The following is a 24,813-nucleotide window of genomic DNA, read 5'->3' on the forward strand; positions in this document are numbered from 1 at the left end:
CACATAAGGCTTTTATGTAAACTCTCTGCTGTTCTGACAGTTTTCCATGCTTTTTGGGCCATGACATAACAACAAAATATATAGTGTTAAACACTATTTTTATCAAGGTTTATTTGTGAAGTGCTATTAAATTGATTTTTCCTGGCATATATCAGTTCCATATACTATCTACTTTCTATATAGTTAAGACACTGCTTGGGGTACCATGACAGTTATTTCAGACTTTAAATTTGATCAGTATATTCATTCAAGAGAATCTTATGACATGTCCTTGGTACAAGTATATAGTAATTCTAAGTGATAAGTTTTCTCACCTTGGTTCATTCAATTGTCAATAGGGATCAGTGGAGCATTACCATGGTGTAGAAATTCACATTCTGTAGTAGCATGGAAGAATTAACCCCATAAAATGGAAAGACTGACAAAATATTCTTTTGTCCTAACACTTTTGCACAGTACTGTTTGTTTTTAGGTATCAGTAAGTATCACTCAATGGTGGATTGTTACTCATGGACTTTCATGAGTAAAGCAGGAGAGGTTTCCACCCATCCCTTGGGTGGTAAACCATAGAGGTTTCCTCTTGAGTGTGTTGTAGATATTTACCTTTCACACACACACACATATATATATAATACACACATACCCAGTTAGAAGAAGACAAAGGTGGTTTCCTTCTTACTTTGGGTTTAAGATAATACCACCCTGTTCCTATGGTTGTGTGTGTTAGAGGCTCACTCTTTGTCAATTTTGATTGTAAGGGATTTCTTCTCTGCTCCTATGCTTGAATTTGGGGGACTTTGTCTACCTTGTAATACTAACAACAGGACATATGTACATGGCTCCTATAGCTGAGGGAATGTTCTATATCCTCGTAATTTCAGATACAGGATGTCTCTTCTTTGCATTTATTATTGGATGAATAAAGATTTCTGCTCTTAGTATCAGTTTCTGATATTTTCCTGTTCTTACAGTTGAGTTGAAGCAATGATGCAGCCAAGTACAACAGAGTTCAGCTGCATGACAATTTCTTATAATTCCAGTTGCTTGACTTAATTCATTTTGTCTATGTATGGTTGGGATTCATGTATATATATGACATGGTTCACATGCCCTAACCATATTTTTTAAGCTACTCTATGTTTTGTTTTTATCTGAATGATGCTTAACCTTCTAATGCAGATGACAAGTTGTGGAACCTTGTTTCTGCAGTAAGGTCGGGTATCTCCATAGGTGTATCATATTTGTCTGTTTTTTAATCAAGGGTTATACCTCTCAGAATAAATTACACTTGTGCATGTACTTTTTGTTTTCTTCCTGTTTCAGTTTCATTTCATTTGTCACTAGTGAAGGGCATACCTGTCCCAGAAGCAGTGTGGTACTCCATATCTGTGTTCCAGTTCATGTCAGAGCATGCCCATTTATTCTGGGTGATATCTTTCCATTTGGTTTTCATGCTTTATATCTACACTGCCTTCTTCACCTTTGCTGTGTGTGATTCTAGCTTTGTGTGAGAGCTGGTAAGACTATCTTGAAAGTTAACCTTTACTTTTAGTTTTCCACTTCCAATGTTATTCTTTTAGATCCTACCAATTCTCAAAAGCAAGAATTGAGTGGGGATATCAGAAGGAGCTAGCTGACACAATACTATTAATAGAGAGTAGTCACATGCTACATGTTCAATAGTGGCATGAAATTGGTGTGCTGAGTGTGAAATTTTTTTAGCAATGCTTAAGAGGACAAAAAGAAAATTGAGGTACCTTTGTGTAAGTATTCATAGAAAATGTAAGAAAAGTTAACTTTTTTCCTGAGGTTGTTGTTTTTTTTCTTTATCTGTGAATTATTAAATTGTTTCTTACTTTGTTTTCCCATTTTGGAAAATTTTAAACATTCAACAAAAGGAATAAAATTTACTATAGGTTAGCACAGGCACTTAGAAATTTCAGGTGCCCATTAAGTTTTAATTTACCTTACCTATATCTCTTGAATATCAGTTATTAATTTGAAAATTCTTGAACTGTGACAACACTGCAGTTGTGAGCATGAGTTTCTGTGTGTCAAAATTAGGATGAGGGTGAAACAGTCATTTACAGGGTACACAAGTTTACAGATCTAAAGGGTAAAAATGTGTACTATTTACAGCATTTAAAACATGAATTCAGTTCAAGTGTTTTTATTACCCCAAACAAAGGACCTGAGTTCATAGGTATTTCCAGTTGGCACCCAGTTTCAGATTTTCTACTTATGCTGAATTCTAAACAAGTGTGCTGCTCAAGGCGAGATATGAATAAAAAACTTTTCTGTTACTTCTTATGTTTTTGTCCTGGGTACCAAATTTGAAGTCAGAGTTTCATAAAGGTAAATAAAGGCAAGTTTAATTTTATTGATAGGCTTACTAGTTAGTTATTTTTACCACAAATTGTGTGGTTTTTATCAAAAAACAGGCGTTATCATAAATATGTTTACTGGTACAATGAGCATAGACTGAACTGCATGGATTGTTATTCTGTTAAGAGTTTTTCCTAATGTATTATTTTAAATCTAAATCATAAAAAACTTGATTAGTGATTGAATCAGTACAGTTTTATATAGTTAACATTGCAGTTTGTGTTTTTGATATTTGTGTCTTAAGTTAGAATTTTTTCTTAAAGGAAATGCATAAATAGTGCTTTGGAAAAAAACAAAATGATGGTGATATCAGCATTTATGATTACCTCTCGATTATGTAAGTATGTTTCACTTATAAAAAGTACTTGCCTTATAATTTGAAATCTCTTGTAAAAAATATTGCTTTTAAAATTATATACTATCTAGTTTTGTTATATTCTGTGCTTTTTTTCCAACACAATGGAAAGACCATACATAGTTGTGATCATATTATTATTTACCACTCAAACAGGTTTTGAGCCCTATTTATAAAAAATGCTTAAGGTTTCCATTAAAAACTCCAGTATAACTATGTTAATGATACTGATGATTTTGTAAAGTATGTTTTAGAAACTAGTTGAAATATATGGGGGGAAAGAATCTACTAAATCCACAAACATATTTTGTGAGGGTTTTATTACTTTTTGTGATATAAAACTAATTTTCAGTCTCTACTATTAATGTTTAAGGGCTATTTTCATATTAGTATTACCTATTTTATACTAATATGTGCATATATGACTGGATATAGTGTAGTGGTTATTGTGCCAACACATTATTTGCATCCCTTTGTGGCAAAATGTACTTTGAACTTTTGGGTTGTGGATGTGCCATAAAAGTGATTGTGAAATCCTACAATTTGTTCAAACAAGAGTAGCCCAGGAGTTATTGATGGATATTTTTGTATGGAAGTTCTATCATTAAAACTTTAGAAAACGACAGTTGTACCGTAGTCGATACATTTTTAGACTACATTTCCTGACTTTGAAGTTTTTACTAAACGAAATGCTAAGATGCAGAATAATCTGTTAGTGTAAGCTTATATTTAGGCACACATTATATATAATTCACCTTACTTTCATTTCAGTTCTTACAAGTTGTCTATCTTTTGAAAATATAACAGATGATCTGGAAAGAACATCATATAATAACAATAAGGTAAGAACTTTGACTTTAAACTTGGATATTGTATATTAATTCTAATTTTCTCTATGCATCTTCCAGAAATTTGGCAAGCTTTCATTAAATATTACAAGTTTCTTGCACCAAAAAACCTGATTTTTTAATTGAGTATTTTTACCAAATATTTGTCCATGAACAGATGGAGTTAAAATCTTGATTTCTCCAAGTGCAAAGTGATTTTTCATGTTAAGATTTAATTTTTTCCTTCTAAAATTTTCAACTTTCATTTGCAAAGTCTCCTAAATATCAAACATTTTTTTACATCTTATCAGAAATTTATTTAAATCATACGAACAAAGAATAATAACATAAGTAAAACAAACAATATATCTATTGTAATTTAATGAGCTTTCTAACTAAGATAAGAGGAGATTAAATACTTAAATTAATTCCTTCAGTTGCTCGATCTAAATACCATTTTCAAACTGAACTCAAAATTGACAGTACTATGCACCAAAAACAGTGTTATATTATTTGTCATTCAATAGATGTTAACTTACTTTGCCTTTCTGTTGGTGTATAAATTGTATACTATGAAACATCATAGAGAATTACTGGCAATTTGTGAAATGGAGGATGTGATAGTTGGGTGTGGCAGGTTGATCTGATTTTCAAGTTTATGACTCCATATACAAATAAGATTGAAGGCTATAAAAATTAGCCTTTGTCTTAGTAATATATATAATATAATGAATAATTTACAATCATTTTGTACATTGGAAAGAAATGATAAATAATTAATTAGAGAAGGAGAAAGACCTAGGAACAAATGTTACAATTCTCATACTAGGGGAGATAGATGATTCTTTATAAAATTAAAACTTATTTTCAAATTTGATTTGTTATTAATGTATGAATTTCAAGTTTATTCATATGCACTGATAATAAAGTACTTTAATTATACTAACTATATCCCCACAAGTATCCTTTTCTGCCAGTGACACAAGGTTTTATGTAAGACACATTCAGAATTTTATTAAACTACTTTTTGTTTGTTATACCACTTAGTATAGCATAAAACCTTAGTTAATAATCCATATTGTAATAGTATATAAGTTTTATGACCTTAATACTATAAGGCAATAGTTTAAAAGATCTTGAATTTCCCATAATGTGACACATGAGACAGGTATTCTATAGGTATCTTTTTTGCTATATTTTGATCTGCCACTCCTTCAGTAACTAAGAAAGTAAATGTAAATTGCTCACTATAAAATTGCCTTTGTTTAGACAAATCATAATATTTTATAGTCTTCAATTTCACTTATGGTACAGGCTTTATTTACACAGGAAAGTAAGTGACTGGCTTAGATAAATTTGTATTGGCTCTTGTTGCATAGTTAGAAAGCCATAAAAATTGTGATTGTTAGAGAAAATTGTCTGCTTTTGCATGTTATTATTCTATGTTCTTTGTTGTAATATTTATTTAAATAATTATTTAAAGCACAACAGCCATTAGTATAATAAAAATAGGGATAAGTGCCATTTACAGCAAAAACAAACTATGGTAAGTACTTCATTTCTTGTTTTTCAAGTTTATTTTATATTTATTGTTATAAAAGTAACTGAAATATAAAAAGAGAATCAGTGATGTCGAGAAACCCCACTTGTAGAGAAATATATATGCAAAAACGGCTCGTTTGGGTTGAGAAAATATTTTACATAGAAGAGTGAACAACATTTCGACCTTCTTCGGTCATCATCAGGTTCACAAAGAAAGAGGTAACTGACCGGAAGCTGACCACATGTTTGAAAGGGGGTTGTGTAACTGAGTGTCAGAATGTAGAGGGCGCTCCAACATGTGGTCAGCTTCCGGTCAGTTACCTCTTTCTTTGTGAACCTGACGATGACCGAAGAAGGTCGAAATGTTGTTCGCTCTTCTATGTAAAATATTTTCTCAACCCAAACGAGCCGTTTTTGCATATATAAAAAGAGAAATCTCTTTATTTTTGTTAATGTTATATTAGGCAAAATAAAATATAATAATAATAAAAGTACTTCATAATAAATAGCCAAACAGCAAAATCTTAACTCTCTCATCCCCAGTGGAGTTTTTGTGCTGGTTGAGAGCAAAATTACATCACCAAATTAATAAAAGTATAGAAAAGTTATTTAAAATCCATTTCTGCATTTCATTTTATTACATAATACTATAATATGTAATTGTTTCCATTAACCTGATTTGAAAATGTATCTCAGAACAGCTGGTATGGGTATTAACACTTTTATTGATAAGGAGAGAACAATGTTTCAACCTTCCTAGGTCATCTTCAGGTTAAGAAAGAGAGAGTTTGAATTTGAATGTCGATGGACACATGTCCTATGGATGAGAGTATAAATGGGTATGGGATTGAAGGAGGCATAGCAGGTAAATGTTAGGTTATTAATTATTATAGGTATAAAGGTGTTCCTTTATATTGGTTTAATTTTGGTTTTAGTTGCTGTATAAGCAGGGCATCTTTGATTTTGCATTTGTTTATATTTGTTTCCCTACTTCATATCTAGGTGTTTTTTATGGTTATGTTGTATTTATTTGATTTGCCATGTTCAAAAACGTGTGAAGACATTTGTGTTCTTTGAATCTAGTTTCCATTTTTTCTGCTTGTTTCTCCACTACAGAAGTCGTGGCAGTTGTTGTATTGTATTTTATAAATTATGTTGGTGTTGTGTTTGCCAGTGTAGTTTTACTTGGTATGGACTTCAGTTTTGTACCAGGTTTTTGAATAAATATGGTGTTTACTGGAATGGTGCATTTTGTTACAAGTTGTTCCCAAATGTTGGTTATTTTTTTTCTGATGTTAGGAACATATGGTATGCAGCAGTATAAGGATTTCTAGTTTGTTGTATCTTGGGATTTGTTGCTTGTCTAGGTGTGTGCATATAATTTTTTCTCAGTTTTTGAGGAAATTTGTCGATGTTGATGAAGTGTTGTTTTATTTTGTTTATTTCATCATTAATTTTATCAGGTGAGCATAGTTTTGTGGCTGTGTTTATTTGGTTTCCTAATATGTTGAGTTTTTGTTTTGTTTCATGTGATGAGCCCCAGGGAATGTATAATCTAGTATAGGTGATTTTTCTGTGGATTTCTGTTTTGAATTGTGTATCAGTTCTTGTGATTTTGAGGTTAAGAAATGCTATTTGGTTAGTTTTTTCCTGTGCACTTATTGTTGGGGTGTATCGAGTTAATGTGATTGAAAAAACTAAATGTGTGTTCTATAGATGTGAATCCTGCAATTGTATCATCAACATACCTGTACCAGTATAGTGGTGTGTGTAAGGCTGAACTGATTACTTGAGATTCAATCTGTGTCATAAATATATTGGCTAGAACTGGTGACATGGGATTCCCCATACTTAGGCCATTTATTTGTATGTAGTTTTGGTTATTGAATATAAAGTTAATTTTGATGGTAGTTAATTCTCTAATAGTTGCTAATTGGTTGGAGGGGATGTGTATCAATTGGTTGGGGTCTTGGTTATAAAGTTCTGAAGCTATCTTGCAGGCTTCAGTTGTGAGGACTTCTGTGAAGAGGGAGATTACCTCAAAAGTGGCCATTAAGGCTTTACAATTTAGTTGATTAAGAATATATTTAAAGTTAAAAGAGTCTTTGAAAGAGGTTTTTAGATTTCTTTTTTGTGAAATTATGTTGAAAGTTTTGTGTGAAAATTCTTTGAAAACATTAAGATACTGTTTTGAGGTGTTTCAGGGAGAGAAACTGATTTAATTTAAGTTTAAAGAGAAATTTAACAAAAATTCCTAAATATTCCTTCAAATAAACACTCTCTGGAGTTAAACTATTATTTTCAGAAATTTATAAATGTTTTTCACCATAATTAATTAAAGTACACCATTTATGATGACAATTCTAACAGTTTCAGTAGTTTATTTCTGTAAATCAGTGCTACTTGTTTATACAGGTTTTATTTTAAACAGTTTAACCAATCCTTGTCTTAGAGGACTCATTTGATTTGATTTTTAGTAACAATCTATAACTTTCATCTGGCAAATCATAGGATGATGAACTAAGCACCTTCTATGCTTACAAATAAGATATATTGTAGAATTTATTTTAGACTTGTCATGGATCAATAAAGAGAATTGTTTTAAAAAGATTGGTTTGTAATAATGTTTAAATATTTTTTAGAAGAACTTCATGTCAATTATCTTTATTTATTTATAACATCTAAAAACATGCCGTATCATTTAAATATTTATTTTAATCACTATTAACCTCAGATAAATATTTGTGTGGAACAAAACTTTACAAGTATTAGGCTTAGGAAAATTTAGATGGCCATGTACATGATCTTGGAAGTGAATTAGGCTTACCACTTTGAATTGGAAGAAACCTCTGTAATTTTTATATTTTTTTTGTATTTATTCAGCAGAAATAAATAAAACAATTTAGCTTATATTTAGTTTGTTATTGAAATACAGTTTACTATTCAGAGGAATGAGTTTTTGACAATTGTACATATTACTACTACTATCACCACCACTACTCATAATAGTTTTTCTTTTCTCCTCTTGCTAGCTTTACTCTGTAGTTTAAGACCCTCACTTAAAATAAGGCTAATATAAAAATAATTTATCTTCAAAGTATCAAAATAAACGTTATTAAAGCAAAAATATGAAATTACATAAAACGTTTTATATACAAAAAGTTACAAATCAAGATATCAAGATACCTAAGCAAAACAGGAGGATCACTGATAACCACAAATACTAAGTACTTAGAAGTACAACTGTGAAGTTTAAATAGGACTAATTAATTAATCAACTTTGTAAATAAATAATATACATTATATACATTCTGATCAAGAAATTAGCATAAAGACTCGCATACAAAAGTTGGAATGGTTTTCAAATGAGAACCAAAACTGGAGAACTTTTAAATAGTTCACTATTTGAAAGCATTCCAGTTTTGGATTTCATTCAAAAATCAATGCATTATATGCAGTGAAACCTCAATTTTAAGGGCACTCTTCTGAATGCATCCAAATAGGATGGTGCCTTTAATATAAAAAATGAGTCAAGCAAAGTTGGATTTCATATTGACCATAGTAAATTTTGTTTAGTATCTGAAGAACACTGGTATTCATGATTTGCATGTTGCCATTATGTTGAGCTTTGTTAACAGGAGGTCTCAGGGGTTGAATTAATTGTGCACTTTTTGCTTCATTATTGGTCACAAAGTTTCAAATTACTTTTCTTCAGAATTTAAAGTGTTAAACATTTCACATTTATTTTCTGTGTTTATATTACTGTAAATGACTGAAGTAGAAATTCACTTCACATAAAGCAACAAATCATCACTTGTATCATTAGACTGTTTACATGATACTGTAATATGGTACTTTCATAAGCAACAGAGCATGTGTATAGAAATAAAATGACTTGTCCCATTGCTCTGAATACATGGTGTGACATTTATCAGCTTTCGGTGTTTTAGTGTTTACAATGAAAATTCCCCTGATAAATAAGATTTCACTATGAATATGTGAAAATGTGTATTATAGTATATGGTTTAGAGCTAATCCAATAAACTTTGCAAGTGTTTGAATACTGATCATCCTTCTGGGAAGTTTAGAATTTAGCAGCATATCATACAGGCATACAAGTGTCTGCTTTATCAAGTGCCCATATAGAAAATGAAAATAAAGACACTGCTCTTAATCCAGAATGGTGAGATGCTCATTATTTGAAAGTTTATTTTAGTTACAAATAGTATATAAAAGAAAGACTAAAAAAGGTCTACCTTTGATGGTGAGGTGTCTATTAATCAAGGTCTCACTGTAATTTTGTATAAGTCATGATTAAAATGCAAAAGTAATTAATGCTGCATATGAACTTGCTTCTAAATTTGTAGTCTGTCAGCTATCTGGTAATGAAAAAGAATCAAAATCAAACTGTTAAGTTTATACTGAATACTCCACATAAGTTTTATACAGCTTTCCATTGCCAGCAAATCAACTTAAATAAACTCTTAAGTAGGTGCAAACTGCACATTTTCTTCAGTAGGTCAATGTAGAGTGAATAAAGCGATGTGAGAAGTAATTTTTAGTTGTATGGGAAAGTAGCAAGATAATTTCTACAAGGAACAACAACAGAATATAACGGGATGCTTAAAAGATTTACAAACAAACCAAATATCTAGGAATTTCTTATAGTTTCTTTAGATCTTCTTTCCTTAGGCAATTTTGAACCTGAATGTACAAGATGCTGAGAATGACATTCGTAACCTGTTAAAACATTAGAGTGCTATTTAAAAATGGAGCTCTGTTGCATTGCTGCAGTATACAATGCACCTCATTGTTTTGAACAAGAACAACTAAAGAATTAGTGGTATCATGTATAATATTTCCTTTTTTTTTTTTTGTTATACAATCAGAGTTGTTTGGCATATGTCACATTGGTCACATTTCAACTAAACCTTTTTGTGGTTTGAAATCTAACTTGACTTTCTATGCATGTATTAGAAGTATATAAAATGCTAGGATAATAAAACCATACATTTATATGCAAAGTATGTACCAGCTAAAAATATGTCAGATGAAACTGCCTAACTTTCAGTTGTTACTTTTAAGGGCCTTCTATTGTATGTTGGTATAACTAACATTTATATCAAACCACCCAATTCTGAGTTTTGAAATTATAAGGTCAATAAAAATGTTGTATCAGATGTAAGGGAAGTGGAAGTAGTGACTTGTATATGTGTGTGTCATCCTTTGAAAACATTTCTAGGATTTCTTTGTTTCTTAAATTTATATTATGGTAAGTTAAAGAAACATAGGTCAAAGGAAGAATATTTACTTTTGTTTTTTATATCGTCTTCTTTCACTAGTTCAAATGATAATAATTGCAATTATCACAGTTTGTTATCAACAACTAAATCTTTCAAAAGTGGTCCTTTTTACTTTTTCAGTAAGAATTTAATATATTGTTACAGTGTCATAACACTGTATATTTTGTGAGTCAAGCATTGTTTGCTTGTTTTTCATTGAGACCTCTTATCTGAAGGAAAGTTGTATGTGTGAGAATGAGTAATGGAGGCTTCTTATTTAAAATGACTAATTTTTAAAATATTTGCCACAACAATTATCTTTTAAAACAGTACCAACATGATTAGGTTTGCCATATTTTACATTTGGTTTTAAATGTTATTTAGTTTTCCAGTAAATTGGTTATTTGACTTGTTCATTTACAGAAAGCCCGAGTTTTTGATCAGTGTATCATACCTGTTAGGTTAGTTACCATTTAGTAGAAATATGGATTGCAAAATTGGATTGATTTTTTTTAACTTTAGAAGCTTTGATTCCTTAATTTCATGTTTTTTTGGATTTTTTTCTGCAGACCAGCAGAATGATATCACTTCCATCTTGTTTGTTTTGTTTTCACACTTCAAATGAAATTACATGAAATGTTTCATGTAATTTTTTTAGTATTTGTATAATATTTTCAGTTGTACATTTTGGAAGTAGTGAAATAATGATTTTAAAAAAATTCATCTTAGTTACCATTGTTTTTATTGTGCATCTAAAATCATGTAAATGTAACCAAGAGAGCTATTTATTGATAAAACTAATTTTTTATATGTGTTATTCTACTAACATCACACTAATTTTTCTCATTTGTTTATACAAGCTCTCACATACAAGGAAAATAACAATTAAAAACATGAAATAAAGAAACATTTATTTTTTATGTTAATTTTCAGAAATTTCCTTTTTTTTATTTCCACTTAGGTCTAGCTTTTCTTGTTTTCAGAGGCCATGAAATAACATAAAACAGTGATAAACATTAAAAATATTGGCTAGGCCTACAATGATACAGGTGATATTTTTTCAACTATAGTTTTGGTGAAATTTAATTTCTCCTCAATAATTATTTCTTTTCAAAAGCTTGTGAATTCTTATCCTCTTTATGTGTTGTTTGATTAGCTTTGCTGATATGGAAGTTTTGTGAATAGTTTCTTATTGTATAACTTGTAGCTTGATGCCTTCTCACAGAAGAATATTGGGTCATTCCATGTCAAATCATCCAGATTTTGGAAAATTTTCCAGGTGACCCCCTCAGAATGCCTTGAAAAAATTTTCATGTGCTCATCTACCCATATAATGAAAAACTGCCAAAGATTAGATCAATATCTAATAATTTTTTATTTACAGTCCTGTAAAATTTAATTTTTTGTTATTTTTGGTAAATTAATTTTTGGGCAATTTTGGCTGCTTAAAGCTGTTAGAGTAATGGTGGTAGAAGGCTGAAATTCGCTACACTGACTGAATTAAAAAATGGTCTCAAACCAAGTTTATCTCTCTTTGTATTTGCATAGTGAGGCAGTAAAATCACCTGAAAACCCAAAATCGTAAAAAACATTGGTTTATGTAATAAGCCATAATTTATTATTTAGTAATAACTTATTAATTTGATAATTTATTATTTTTCACAACCTTGATGTTTTTGAAGATCATGTTCAGAGATGTAACAATATGTGGTAAAGGCTGATTAGAATATTTCAATGGGATTCATAAATTATTTCAAAATTATATGGATATATTTGCACACAGTAACACACCTGAACTGATTTTTTTTTAAATAAAAAACATATGGTCAGAGGATACTTTAAAAAATTATAACTCAAAAAGTAGGTCAAATACCATCCTGATTTTTTTTGTAGATCATATTCATATTCAGAGATGTAAGAATATATGGTAAAAATCTGAAAAGGCTGAATAACTGGTGATATGGTCAAACTGTGGCCTGAAGTAGAGCTATTTTTGGCTAAATCATAAAAAGTTGCATGCAGCTAAATTTTTTTACAGGAGATCTAACAGACTTGTAATTACAACAATTGCTGATTTATCAACTGATATGTTATAGGAATTAGAAAAAAAATTCAGCTTTGTATAATATTAAGTCTTAGAGCTATGGCTTATTACATAAACCAATATTTTTTACGATTTTGGGTTTTCAGGTGATTTTACTGCTTCACTATGCAAATCCTAAGAAAGATAAACTTGGTTTGAGACCATTTTTGAATTCTGTGTGTTTAATTCAGTCAGTGTAGCAACTTTCAACCTTCTACCACCATTAATCTTGCAGCTTAAAGCAGCCAAAGTTGCCCAAAAATGAATTCATCAAAAATAAAAAAAAAATTAACTAAATTTTACAGGGCTGTAAATCAGAAACTATTAGAGATATTGATCTAATCTTTGGCAATTTTTCATTATATGGGTAGATGAGCACATATGAATTTTTTCAAGGCATTCTGTGGGGGTCACCTGCACCCCCCTGGATTATTTGACATGGAATGACTATTCTTGTAGCTTTCAAATGAAAATAACACAAAAAGGTTATCCCAACTGAAAAAAATCATCAAACGAAATGAAACAAATTCCCAGGTTTGTTGCTTGTTTGTGAGTTGTGTAAACCTCATATTAGAATTTTTTTTTTCTCCCACTATGAAAACTTCTGCTAGTCACTTTATCATAAATTGGAAATTGCTACTTACCCCAATTTATTTGCTTTATTTTTTTGCCATTGGTCTTTTGTGGATTTGTTACTAAGTGTTATTAGTTACTGTCTAATCCACTTGCTGTGACATCATAAAAGACTCTTTACACTAGGCTCTTGAAATCAAATTACTGAGATAAAAGGAATGTGTGAGAAACAAAACATAGACGAGTCTATTTCTAAAGGATGAGAAGTTATGACTAAATGTAAAGCTATACTTTAGGAAGAGCAGAAAAATGTAAAATCATATGTAAATGCATTGCCTTCAGAAGACAACCCTTGGGGCTGCATAGAGGTCAATATTCAACATATTTAAAACTTTTAGATTACACTAAGTAACTAAAACTGAGATCTAGAATATTAATTCTTAAATATTTTTGTATTAAAAGTTGTTTAAATAATTTTTGGTGCAATTTTTACTTAGTGTAAAATTGTGTATGTGGTTGTCACTGAACACCAGAAAGCTGCTCTTAGATCATAATCGGGTTAAACAATTTGTCAGAATTATATATACAAAGCATGTTGTTAGTTGAACTTTAAAAAGGCTAAATCATCATTACTTTTGCATGAGTCTCTTTTAACTGTTACAGCATGGGTCTATGTTTTAGCAGACTTCTTTCAGATTGAAAAAATATATATATATATATATAGTGAAATAATTTTAAGAAAATTGACTGAGTTTGCGTGTGAACAAATTAAATTTGTTCATTTGTGTAACAGTTTGTTTGTATTATATTTGCTTGTTACCTATGCATATAAAGCAGAATTGTTCATCTCTCCCTTTTACAAAAATTTAAAAAATGCTGTTTTCTTTTAACTAATATCTTTATTTCTTTAGGCTTTGGAACTGAAAACTATGGGTAATTGTGAGTACAAAGGTCAACAGTTTTCTCAAGCTATTGCTTCTTATACAAAAGCTATAAAATTCAGGTCAGTAAAACTGTTATGAGTAATTAATTTGTAACACAATGCACATGTTTTAGGACAAAGTTTTATATTATAGATTTGTAATGTGATGTCTAGAATTTGTCTGTATATTTTGTTTCACTATGATTTTTTCCAAAGGTAAAACATTTTCATGAATGGAGATAATCATGAACCTTTTAAAAACATAGATTAGTTTAAGTAATAAGAAAAGGTTAAAATTTTTTTTTTTCATTTTCAGTGTGAATTTCTCAATATTTCTGAAAAATGAATTAGATGAAAATAATTAATACTTGAAATGTGTTAGTACTTAGTGAACCTCTGCAATGGGAAGAATTTATAAAAATGAAGACAGTTGTACATTTCACAAATATATTATTTAAATATGGCCATGATGGTGCCTTTGTGGACAAAATAGTGATTCTAGCAAGTGAAATATTTGTGAAACATAATTGTTTGCCTCAGTTCTATTACTTGAAACTACATTTCACACAAATGCCATTAGTTTTTTCTGTGCATATATATATTTAAAATTGTAAATGAGTTACCAAGCTTTAGAAGGTTTTATGATATCATGCTGTCTTATGAAGTTTGGTTGTTTATATTTAAAAAAAAGATTAAAGACTAATTGGATTGGATATGAATTCATGATGCCATTGACAGACCAGATGTTTTCTCCACTTAAAAAATCAGTATGTCTGAAATACCACAAACTCTTAGTTCTTACTTCATTTACAAAGCAAATGAGTTCTGAGTTTATAAACTAATTACAATAGTTCAATAATCCTGTTAGCTTCTGCCGTTGATTAAAATTAATTGAAATATATTTTTACTGCACTTGAGACATGACTGCTTTGTGATTGGCTGAAGTATATTCTTGATTAACAGTGTGAGGACACAAAACCTATGTGTGTTGTAAATTTTTATTTGAGGAAAATTCTGTCACAAGACTGTGTAAGTGTTTATAAGTGCATTTATAGTATTTAACACTGAATTAAATTTTTTTTTCACCATTTAAAATAATACTATATTTTAGCCGTTACAATAACATTTTGTACTCTAACCGAGCGTTGGCACATCTCAAACTTCATAAATGGATCGAAGCTGAATTGGATAGTCGACGAGCTGTTATTCTCAGACCTGATTGGTTAAAAGTAAGTTGCATGTATATATGTATTTTTTTTGAGTCATATTAATGTAAAAAGTGCAGTAACATTAAATTTGATAAAGGGATAAAGTTTAAATTTTGTTGGAATTAACAATATGTTCTCATTACATTAAGAATTGTTACTGTTGTTTTAATGATAAAGTTCAAATATTGATTTTGACCTGAGACTGCATATCATTCCCTTACAATGTTACTTTTTGTTAATTGTTGTTTATATTTTGAAGGGTTATCACTTGCTAGCTCGAGCACTGGAAGGTCAGGGTGAATACCACTTGGCTCATAATGTTTGTAGCTTTGGCAAGAATCACTGCTTAAATGTTGATTATGCAGATCTGTCTGAATTAGAATCATTCAAAGATCAGTTGGTTAGACAATGTAAGTTCAAAAAAAGTTGTTGTAATACTTGTCCTTGTATAATTTCATTCATTGCATATAGGTGTTATAGTTTTATATTGGGAAAACAACATCACAAAATCAGGAAAAGATTTTTCAAATATATTAAGGACCTTTTATTTTCTGTAACAAGTTTTTAAATAAAGATAAATTTTGCACTTTACTCAGGTACTTTACTTTTCAAAGTGGAACGTTATTTCACCATATTTCTAAAGTGGTTGTATAAGAGAAATGTTTAAACTCTAACTTTTTTTTTTTGTTGTTTAAATTCCAAGGGTACTGTTATGTAATTGTCTACCCTTGTGACCACAGTTAGAAATATGGTACAGTTACTTAACAAATTAAGATCTCAGGAATAGGAGAGTTCTTAGACAAAAAGCAAGAATATACTGTTTAATCAAACAGAGGTTGTGAAAAATATATTTTCATAATATTTATATTAAGAAAAGACATAAAACTGTATTTTTCTTTTTCTGTAAACAGTTTTGACAAGGGACATTACTTCTTCTCACATAAATAGGTATTTTCATTCAGTGCTGTCCTCTATTTGCAAAAGTTTTTTTCACATGCCAAAGTTTATCACTCTCATGCACCCATCAATTCACATAGTTTAATTGTTTCTCGCTTGCAAATTATTGTGTGACATAACCTCCACAAATAGTGGTGCTAGAAACCCACATGATGCCTGTGATTCTTTGTGTGCTATATTCTACATCTCTGTCATTTATTGTTTGGCATTGCTTGTGCTCAGATATTTAGTTTGTGCTATCTTCATGTGCTGTTTTTTGTATCTTTATATCACTTTCTCTCAACAAGTTTACTATTTCTTATACAATAGTAATACTTGTAACTTATTTTTACCATGTTACAAAACTTAATTCTTCATTACAAAATTTTTTCTACTTTCTTATTTCTCTCTGCCTACATGAATGTGTGGTTAGTCATTTTGAATTATTAATTTCAAATTCTAAGTTATCCCTACAATGGTTATGTCTTTTATTAGCACATTTATGTTAGTTTTAGATGTTGATCTTTGACAGAGGAATTATTGGCTGTACTTTTCTGGGCCTTGACTGAAGTTTGGGGGCCCACATGTCCTGTCAATCTTGGAAATATAAGAAATTATACACTTTTTGTTTTTGAATATTTTTCACTCTTAATATTATTATTTGTCATTATTGGGATTCAATAACATGAGCTTAGTTGAATTGGTGAATAAGCATAGTGAAGTTCAAGTTTGAAATTAGAGTTTAGTTGTATTCTTTATCCTTTAACATTAGATTAGGCATAACATGGTCTTTGTCATTTTAGGATTACCCTCATTTTGTTGATATATCATAAGTTAACTGTATTGTTATTCTTCAAAGCATTACATTCCATACATATGATATTGTCAATTCATATTTAATACTATCACATTTATCCCACATCTAGCTTTTTATGAACTTATCAACTCTCCTTCAGGAAATGTGTACCTTACATCTCCTTTCTTAGATATTCAACCTATATCAAGGAGATTTTCAGAGGATACCTCTCCTCCATCCCTTTTTATTGGGGCATTTGTCTTCTTTGATTCTTTTTCTCCACATACTGCTTTTTTCCTTTTGGAATCTTCTGAAGTTGGACACTGTCTTGTATCATTTGTTTACCATTCACTTTTTACAGGGACTTATGATCAGCCCTTTTTCTCCATGGGCCCATTTTGGAGAGCTACTTCTCTACATTATACATAATGTGAACATCTGCAATGTTATATATATATTTTTTTTATTGCTCTTTTGTATCATTCATAGCCAATGTCATATTTTTTAATGTTCTATGTCTGGAACTTTTTTGTCCTTTGATCACAGTTGAGTAGACAATTTCTATATGACTAAGAATGTATACAATATGTTTCTAGTTTTCATTTTTTAGGATGCTCTCTTAGATTTTTGTCACATGATTTAGTTCCAATTTTGTTCCTTGCCCTTCAGACTTGTTTTAGTTCCACGTCTCTTGTTACATGGTCTGGTTTTATCCAACTTCAGCATTTTGGAGAATTTTGCTAACACCACTACTTGAACGTCTAGATTTGGTTAGCTTGGAGGAGGTCATAACATACTTACCTGCTACTTACACAAACAGCTCACATAGTTGAATTTTTCATTTGATTTTTCCTGTTACCACTTTCTTCCCTTTATCCAGATTTGTATCTCTTCTCTGATTCTCATATATACAGTTGGGGGGGGGTCATGGGTTGATCAGCAGGAGGATTCAGATCAGTGGTCTGACCAGGATTCCAATCCTGTTCAGGTATACTTCATTCACTTAGAATTGTATTACAATCCACATTGTAAGGAGATGTTGACTTCCTTTTATAATTTCCATACCCATAAAATGTACACTGTTCATTACATTCATATAACCTGGAGATGGGGTCTTCCACAAGATCACTTCTAGGTTATTCCTTGTAATATCTTTGCTTTACAAATATGCCTGTGCTAGACTGTACTAACTCATAGACCTTAATGAGTGAAACAGAATGGGATTCTTGGCCAACCTTGTCATTCCTTGGATTTAATAACTCGGGTTTGATCTGCTTTTCAAAACAGAATTTTGTGATCATCCATTGGACTGTCTCAAGTGTGAACATTCATGTGGACTCTCCACCCCACACCACCCTCATTTCTTTTAGTGAGTACTCATGAGTGAGAGATTTACAAAATGTATAATATAAACTAAAAAGACTCCATTCAGTTTAGAGTGAGGTGGTGGTGTTCTTCCAGCGTAGATGACATCTTCCAAATAAACGCTTCCACTCTGCACGGGTTTGTTTTAAGGGATGCTTTAGACGTGTAGTGCACCATCATAATGATTGAGATCCTTTATTCTACCCATGCATGGATGTTGGTTCCTGGAAGTTAAGTACCATATTTAGAACTGAGTCATTTGACATGTTGTATTCACTCATGTAGTGTGCTGGCATAAATGCAGTTCACCTATTTGATTGGGATCCCTAATCCTTCCACTGTGTGGATATCAATTTCCAATTGTTTGGTTATGGATTTAAAGCTGAACTAATCAATATAGGTTCTTACATGTATGTTCAAGGTGTCCCTTACTCAATTCACTTTGAGTGCACTACCCCAGTGTTGAGGGTTATAGTGGGTGAACTTGTTGGTTGTTTCACTTCTTTCTCTTGTGCTAGCCCTTAATGTCTTTATGTTGAGGATGTTACTGCATTTGGGGGTTGTTCCAATCTGTTGGATTTGAGTGGGATATATACATTTTTCACTCTGTTCATGTGTGCTCTAGTTGTGTCTTGAGATGAAGTCAGTACAATCCTTTTCTTACCCTTGTATGGATATCAGTTCCCAAGAGTTGAGTTTTGGATGCAGTTGACTTGCTATGTGTGGTCCATCATACTCTAGCCACTCTACACTTTGGTGCACATCCTTTATTTGACCCACATTTTGTTTGTCAGGGAGATTGAAATTATAATATGTTGTGGTTAGATCACTGTCCAACTGTTTTCTCCCCAGTGAGATATGCTCCTCCCAATTTTCCACATCTGGGCAAAGAGCATACTTGGTACAGAAGTGTTGTGGTCTCAAGTGTATAAGGGTTACCTCATTAGAATGTCCTTCAGGCACTTTCAAAGGAAGTTTCTACTTTATCTCACACCAGTCTATTTTATGCGAGATTCTAGCTATGTATTTGAGCATAAGTAAGATACCTTATCAGAAGTTATAATTTTCTTGCACTAAAAATTTATTTCTGACTTGTACTTATTTCTGTTCACACTTTACATCCTTCCTCTCCACTGTCAACTGGTATATACATTTCTGTCTAAATTCAAATTGATAGTTAGGTAGAATAGTGTATGTGGGTGTATGACACTACTGTTGGTGAAGGTTTTTCACATGATAATTGCATGCAAGAATCAGTTACACCATGTGAATCAAGGGGTGAGTGGGAGTGAAAGGCTTGTAGCATGCAAAATAATTATAATTGTGTAATTGGTATTAATTTTATCTGTTTATTTATCTATATCCCATGTGATATGTCATACCATTTTAATTTATGGTTGGGAACATTAGAGTAAATAGCTCTAAGAATTCTCTACTTGTACTTCTGTCATTTCAGTTACTAATCTTAAGAATATTTCCTCTTTCTCTTTCCCTTTTTCAATAGTGCAGTCAATTTATTCTGGAGAAGAGTTTCAATCAGTATTTTTTATTTGTAAATCTGTGAGTTTATAGCAATTGATTTTTGCCACATAATCATCAAGTATGAGTAATAGAAATTATTTTGTTGGTATAAGCAAGCTTTCCATATATGTTCTGAAGTTAAGGTACTTAATCTTGCTCCCAGTGGTAAGTCTGAAGGATATAATGCTAAAAACTGAGTTTTGCTACTTTTGATGGGAACAGTACAGATAGCTCATTATGTAGTTTTGTGCTTAATAGCCAAAAAACAACAACAAAAGCACTTAATATCCTATTATAAGTTCAGACTGATGTCTATGATTGTGCATTGCTGCCTGATATGGCAATTTCCATTTTAACAAGCTTCTGCAAAGTTTGGCAAGGTTAGTCTTAGCACACATTTCTTGACACACTTTTCACAGACATTCATTCTATATGGAACAATAATGCTAAAGATAATTAAAAAGCATAATAATCCATTGGAGTTGCATTAGAGATATACCACTGCAATGCTTTTCATTATTTTTATTATTGCCATGTCCTTTACTGTGGATGGGAGTGTTGCTCTGGATTGGGTTAGGGTCTGAATTTGGAGCTCAATGTTGTTCTAAATGCTCTGTTCTTATTTTTTACTTCCATAGAGAACATTTAAAGCTCCCCTCTTTGACATATTGTGTTTTTTGACTTTTCACCATTTAATAAGCCTGTTGTATAGGTATTTCTCTTTAAAAATTCTACATGAATATTCTTCTAAACATAAGATTACCTATGGAATCATTGCACTGCTGAATGATTGAGAAATTGCCATAAATCAACTGTACAAATTTCAAACATCTTGCTTATGGTGCCACAGCTTACTTCTGTGGTGGATGCTTTAGCATTTGCAAATTCTTGAGTATTAAGTATGATTAACCTTCTGTATGTTTATGAGTTTAAGAAGTTTTTATCATTTGTGATTAGAAAATTGAACTGTATTTAAAATTTGTAATAACTGATCATTATAAAAGAACTTGATTATACAGTAATATCACTAATATTGTTTTTTTCAGGTTTAAAACGTAATGGTCTGTGTTGTACTTATAAGAAGATGGATGAAAGGTTTGTGCAGAATATAAACACAAAAAGGATTAATGTGGAAATAAATGTGTATTTTTTCTAGTCGTACAACATGATGATTCATATTAACCCTTTTCCTCCTGAATCACTTCACCTTAAAGTAATTATCATAGTTTTAGTGCTCTAACTTTTTAACATCTTTTTGTGTATTTGTGAAATTTTTCATACATTTAGTAAACATTACAAGTCTTTTGTAGACAATAAGTCAAAGTATTTAATTAAGTATTTTTACTAAATTCTTTTCTGTGAATATATGGAGTCAGTGTTGACTGCTTATAGTGCAAAGTAACCTTCAATTTAAGATTAAAAATACTTTTTTGTCTTAAAGTTATTCCAGTTTAATATTTATAATCACTTTAAACCTCATAAATAAATATCAAATGTTATTTTTCACTAAATCTTTATATTTGATCTAGTTTATCTTTATATTTGATTCAGTGCATACTTAATAAGCATGTCTTTAATTTGGTAAATTATATATAAAACTTTAAACAGAAAATGCTCTACAGCATAAAACTAATGTTCCTGTAACAGGCTAGAATTGAGCACATATACATATTTACTGTAGTTTTAGTGAAAATTTAGTACATATGAAATTTAAGATGTTTTTCTTGTGCTGACAGAAGTTGAAAGGTTTTGTCTTTTTAACTTTAATAATGAAATGTTAGTAGAATTTGTAGCAGAATGAAGTTATCAAATATTTATTTAAGAAAGTGTACCTTTGACATTATATATGTTTATTAGGTAATTACTTCATAATTATAATAGAATTAATCAATTATGGTAATGGATTTGTAGATGTTGTAATTACTTAAACAATCTCAGTTAGTACTTTTAAGAAGAATGGTGGAAGAGAACATAGAACAGTAGTTTTAGAGGAATTTAAAGTGACTGCAAACTTGTATTTCTGAAGTTGATTACTAAGAAGTGCCATTTTGAACAAGGTTTTAGATTTCATTGATAAATACTTGAATGCACTGTTTTGCTTGAATTAGTCATTTAGTACTAACAAAAGTTTAAATTTTGTTTCCTTAGGCATATTTCAGAATTTGGGAGATGTTCAAGATTGAAAAAGCAAATTAATATTAATGTAGGTGTTTTTGATTTAATTTTTGTCAATATAATTATTTCTTCAATATTCCCTTGATGATTTTTAGAAACTTCAAGATATATAAACAATGCTAATTTTAGTAGGACTTGAATTAGTTGGTTGTTTGTATGTAAGGGTAAATATGATTAGATGATGCTTATTGATTTTGTTTTGCAAATTTGAAAAAATGAAAACCATTAGAGCAGAATAACATTCTGCACTTTTACAGTTAATTCATTTTTTCTGTAGAAAAATGCTGTTGATTTCTTTCAGTAAAAGTATTAAAATGAAATTGTAAAGATAATCTGCAAAAACATTTTCATACCCATTTGCCATAAAATATTTTCAAATGTCAGTTATTTGTTTAACACTTAATAGGATGTCCCAGACCTTGTTCCTTCTTCGTCTGATTCTGATGAAGACAGCTCAACTTATGAAGAAACAGTAGAGCATAAGGTATTAAATTATAGTATGATTATACATATTGAAATGCATACTTTGTATAAATTTATTACTCTTGTTCTTGAACCTGTAATTAGTTGCTTTTTCATATCTGAAATCTAGTAGTAAAAAATGTAAAGATTTTTAAGTCAGCTACTGTGAGTTTATTATAAATTTCTAATAGAATGAATTGCCTGTCAAATTTCAGTTTTTACATTTTCAAAATTGAATTAAATGTTTTTTGAAGAACAATAAAAAATCATTGTTTCTGTGTTTACTAGCAATACCTGAGCAAAAAAAAGTTTTGATTATTATGTTTTAAAAGGAATTATGGTATGTAAACTTAATATTTCATATAATTTATTTAACATTTCTGGACTGCCTCGTAAAATGTTTATATGAGCCATGTAAACTGATAAAAGACAGTATTTTTTATTGTTGGTAAATTGTGAAATTATCAGTAGTGTAACATAATGCGTTCATCTCTCTGTATTTTGAGCTCTTAACCATCAAAAGTTATGTCACCAAGAACACCTCACAATCTAGAAAATCTTGGTCTTTCTACCCAGTCATACTTCACATAGTATAGATTTTACAGGGTGTTCGGAAAGTCACTGTACACTTATATATTTATTAACAGACAAAACTGCACAGTGACTTTCCAAACACCCTGTAAAACACAATAAGTAAATACAAGATAATATGGTAATAGGGTTGAACCATAAAACTATTATTAATTGAGTTTTATTCCATAACAGATGTTATTACTTTTGTAATAGTGGATAAAAATGATGTTATAATTAAGAAAAACAACAACATTATTTTTAACCCTTGTAATAATCATCATACGTCTTGGCAGGAATTCAAAGTGGACATCTTCCAATAGATGACAGCTGGGGATGCTTATAAATGTCTTGTTTATTTAATACTTTTACAGTGGGTACCCTTTTAACTCTCACCACACGAGCTCATTAAGGTTTACCAATTGTGATAGGTTGCCATTTTATGCTCAAGTAGAGTCTTTATAGATTTGATATCACTAATTTTTGATATTGTGCATATATTTTCACAAATTTTGGCAGTCTTTCAGTAAAAATTATAAGTTTTTTGCATAAAAAAGTCATATTTTGTAGTGAAGTATTTTTAAAAAAACTAAATAAAAAATTTTGTCCTGAATCTATCAGATGTTTGTTTTGAATGGTCCATGTGGAAAGTGATTTTCATGTGAAGATTAGAAATACTTTTCTTCATCTCAAAACAATCCCAAATTTCATTTGTGTAATCTCTAATCCTTCCTATATATATTTCATATGTTCATTTTCATTAAAATGTTATATTTTATTTTTTATTTTCTCTACCCTAACTCTGTACAAGGTTGATCAATTTCATTAACCTTCTAAACACCAAAACAAAAAATAAATTGAAATTACTCTCAGTTTCTTTCAAGAATGACTTCAGATATTAACATGAAATGGCATTCATTTATCTTCAGTATCTTTAATCTCATAACAGTATACATCTGTTTATAATTAAATTTTATTTTTTTATTGCCCTTTTAACCCTTTTGCCCTGATAGGTTAAAGTATTAAAATATAATTCATATTGTGTAATAGTATTGTTGCTAACCATATTCTTGATCAAAATACAGTAGAGCGCCATTAAGCCGCAGTATTTGAGGGGTCAACCTGCTTAACTGCGGATTAAGTGGTCTGCGGCTTAAACCTTTGTGACTGAAAAGTCGAAGTTGCCAACAGCTCCACCGAGGAGCCTCATCCGGGCCATTGCGTGATCATTATATTGGATTATTGAATTAAAAATAATACTTTAATTATTGATCACTTTTTTCATGGATTTACCGCAGATTAACTTTAATGTATGGAGAGGTGTGATTTGGTAACAATGGCGGCCTCCATAAAGCTGACGTAGAGAGCGGATAAGGTAGATTAATGGTCGATTTCTATTGTAATATATTTTATTTATTTCCCAAATTGAAGCAAATTCTTTTTAAATATCCCCTTGAAGTTATAAAGCCAGGATTAAATTCGTAAGCCGAGTTTTTACACATTCTTAAATTAGCTGTGAGCTGCGATAATCCTCGCTCACAAGACTTGCTACAGCAGCTTAAGCGATTTCGAGGTTTACTGGTCTGCGGCTTAATGGCGCTCCACTGTAGCTTACATCTAAGAAATATATATTATTTATTTGCATTATTTGAATATAATAAACCAAACAAGATATTCAGTAATTAAGGATTTGAGTCAACAGAATATTTTATCACCCTATGTTTTACTCTCTAAATCTTGTAAAGTTTTGTAACTTTCAAATACTTATAATTTATCAGGAAAAAAAAAGACTCAAGAAACTATAAAAAAAT

General features: G+C 30.5%; 1 protein-coding gene across 4 annotated transcripts in view; it reads left to right on the forward strand.

The window, feature by feature from the left end:
• The window catches only part of LOC143240256 (uncharacterized), a 127,408-nt gene that overhangs the window by 38,599 nt on the left and 63,996 nt on the right, over positions 1–24,813 (forward strand). For all 4 annotated transcript variants that reach the window (XM_076482408.1, XM_076482407.1, XM_076482410.1 and 1 more), the window contains 8 exons: positions 2,649–2,722; positions 3,512–3,582; positions 13,959–14,050; positions 15,081–15,198; positions 15,437–15,587; positions 20,842–20,890; positions 21,944–21,998; positions 22,377–22,454. The gene's annotated coding sequence lies outside the window, so the exon portion shown is untranslated. The remainder of the gene's footprint in view (positions 1–2,648; positions 2,723–3,511; positions 3,583–13,958; positions 14,051–15,080; positions 15,199–15,436; positions 15,588–20,841; positions 20,891–21,943; positions 21,999–22,376; positions 22,455–24,813) is intronic.

This window comes from Tachypleus tridentatus, chromosome 13 (assembly GCF_004210375.1).
Source record: "Tachypleus tridentatus isolate NWPU-2018 chromosome 13, ASM421037v1, whole genome shotgun sequence".
Classification (NCBI taxonomy): domain Eukaryota; kingdom Metazoa; phylum Arthropoda; class Merostomata; order Xiphosura; family Limulidae; genus Tachypleus; species Tachypleus tridentatus.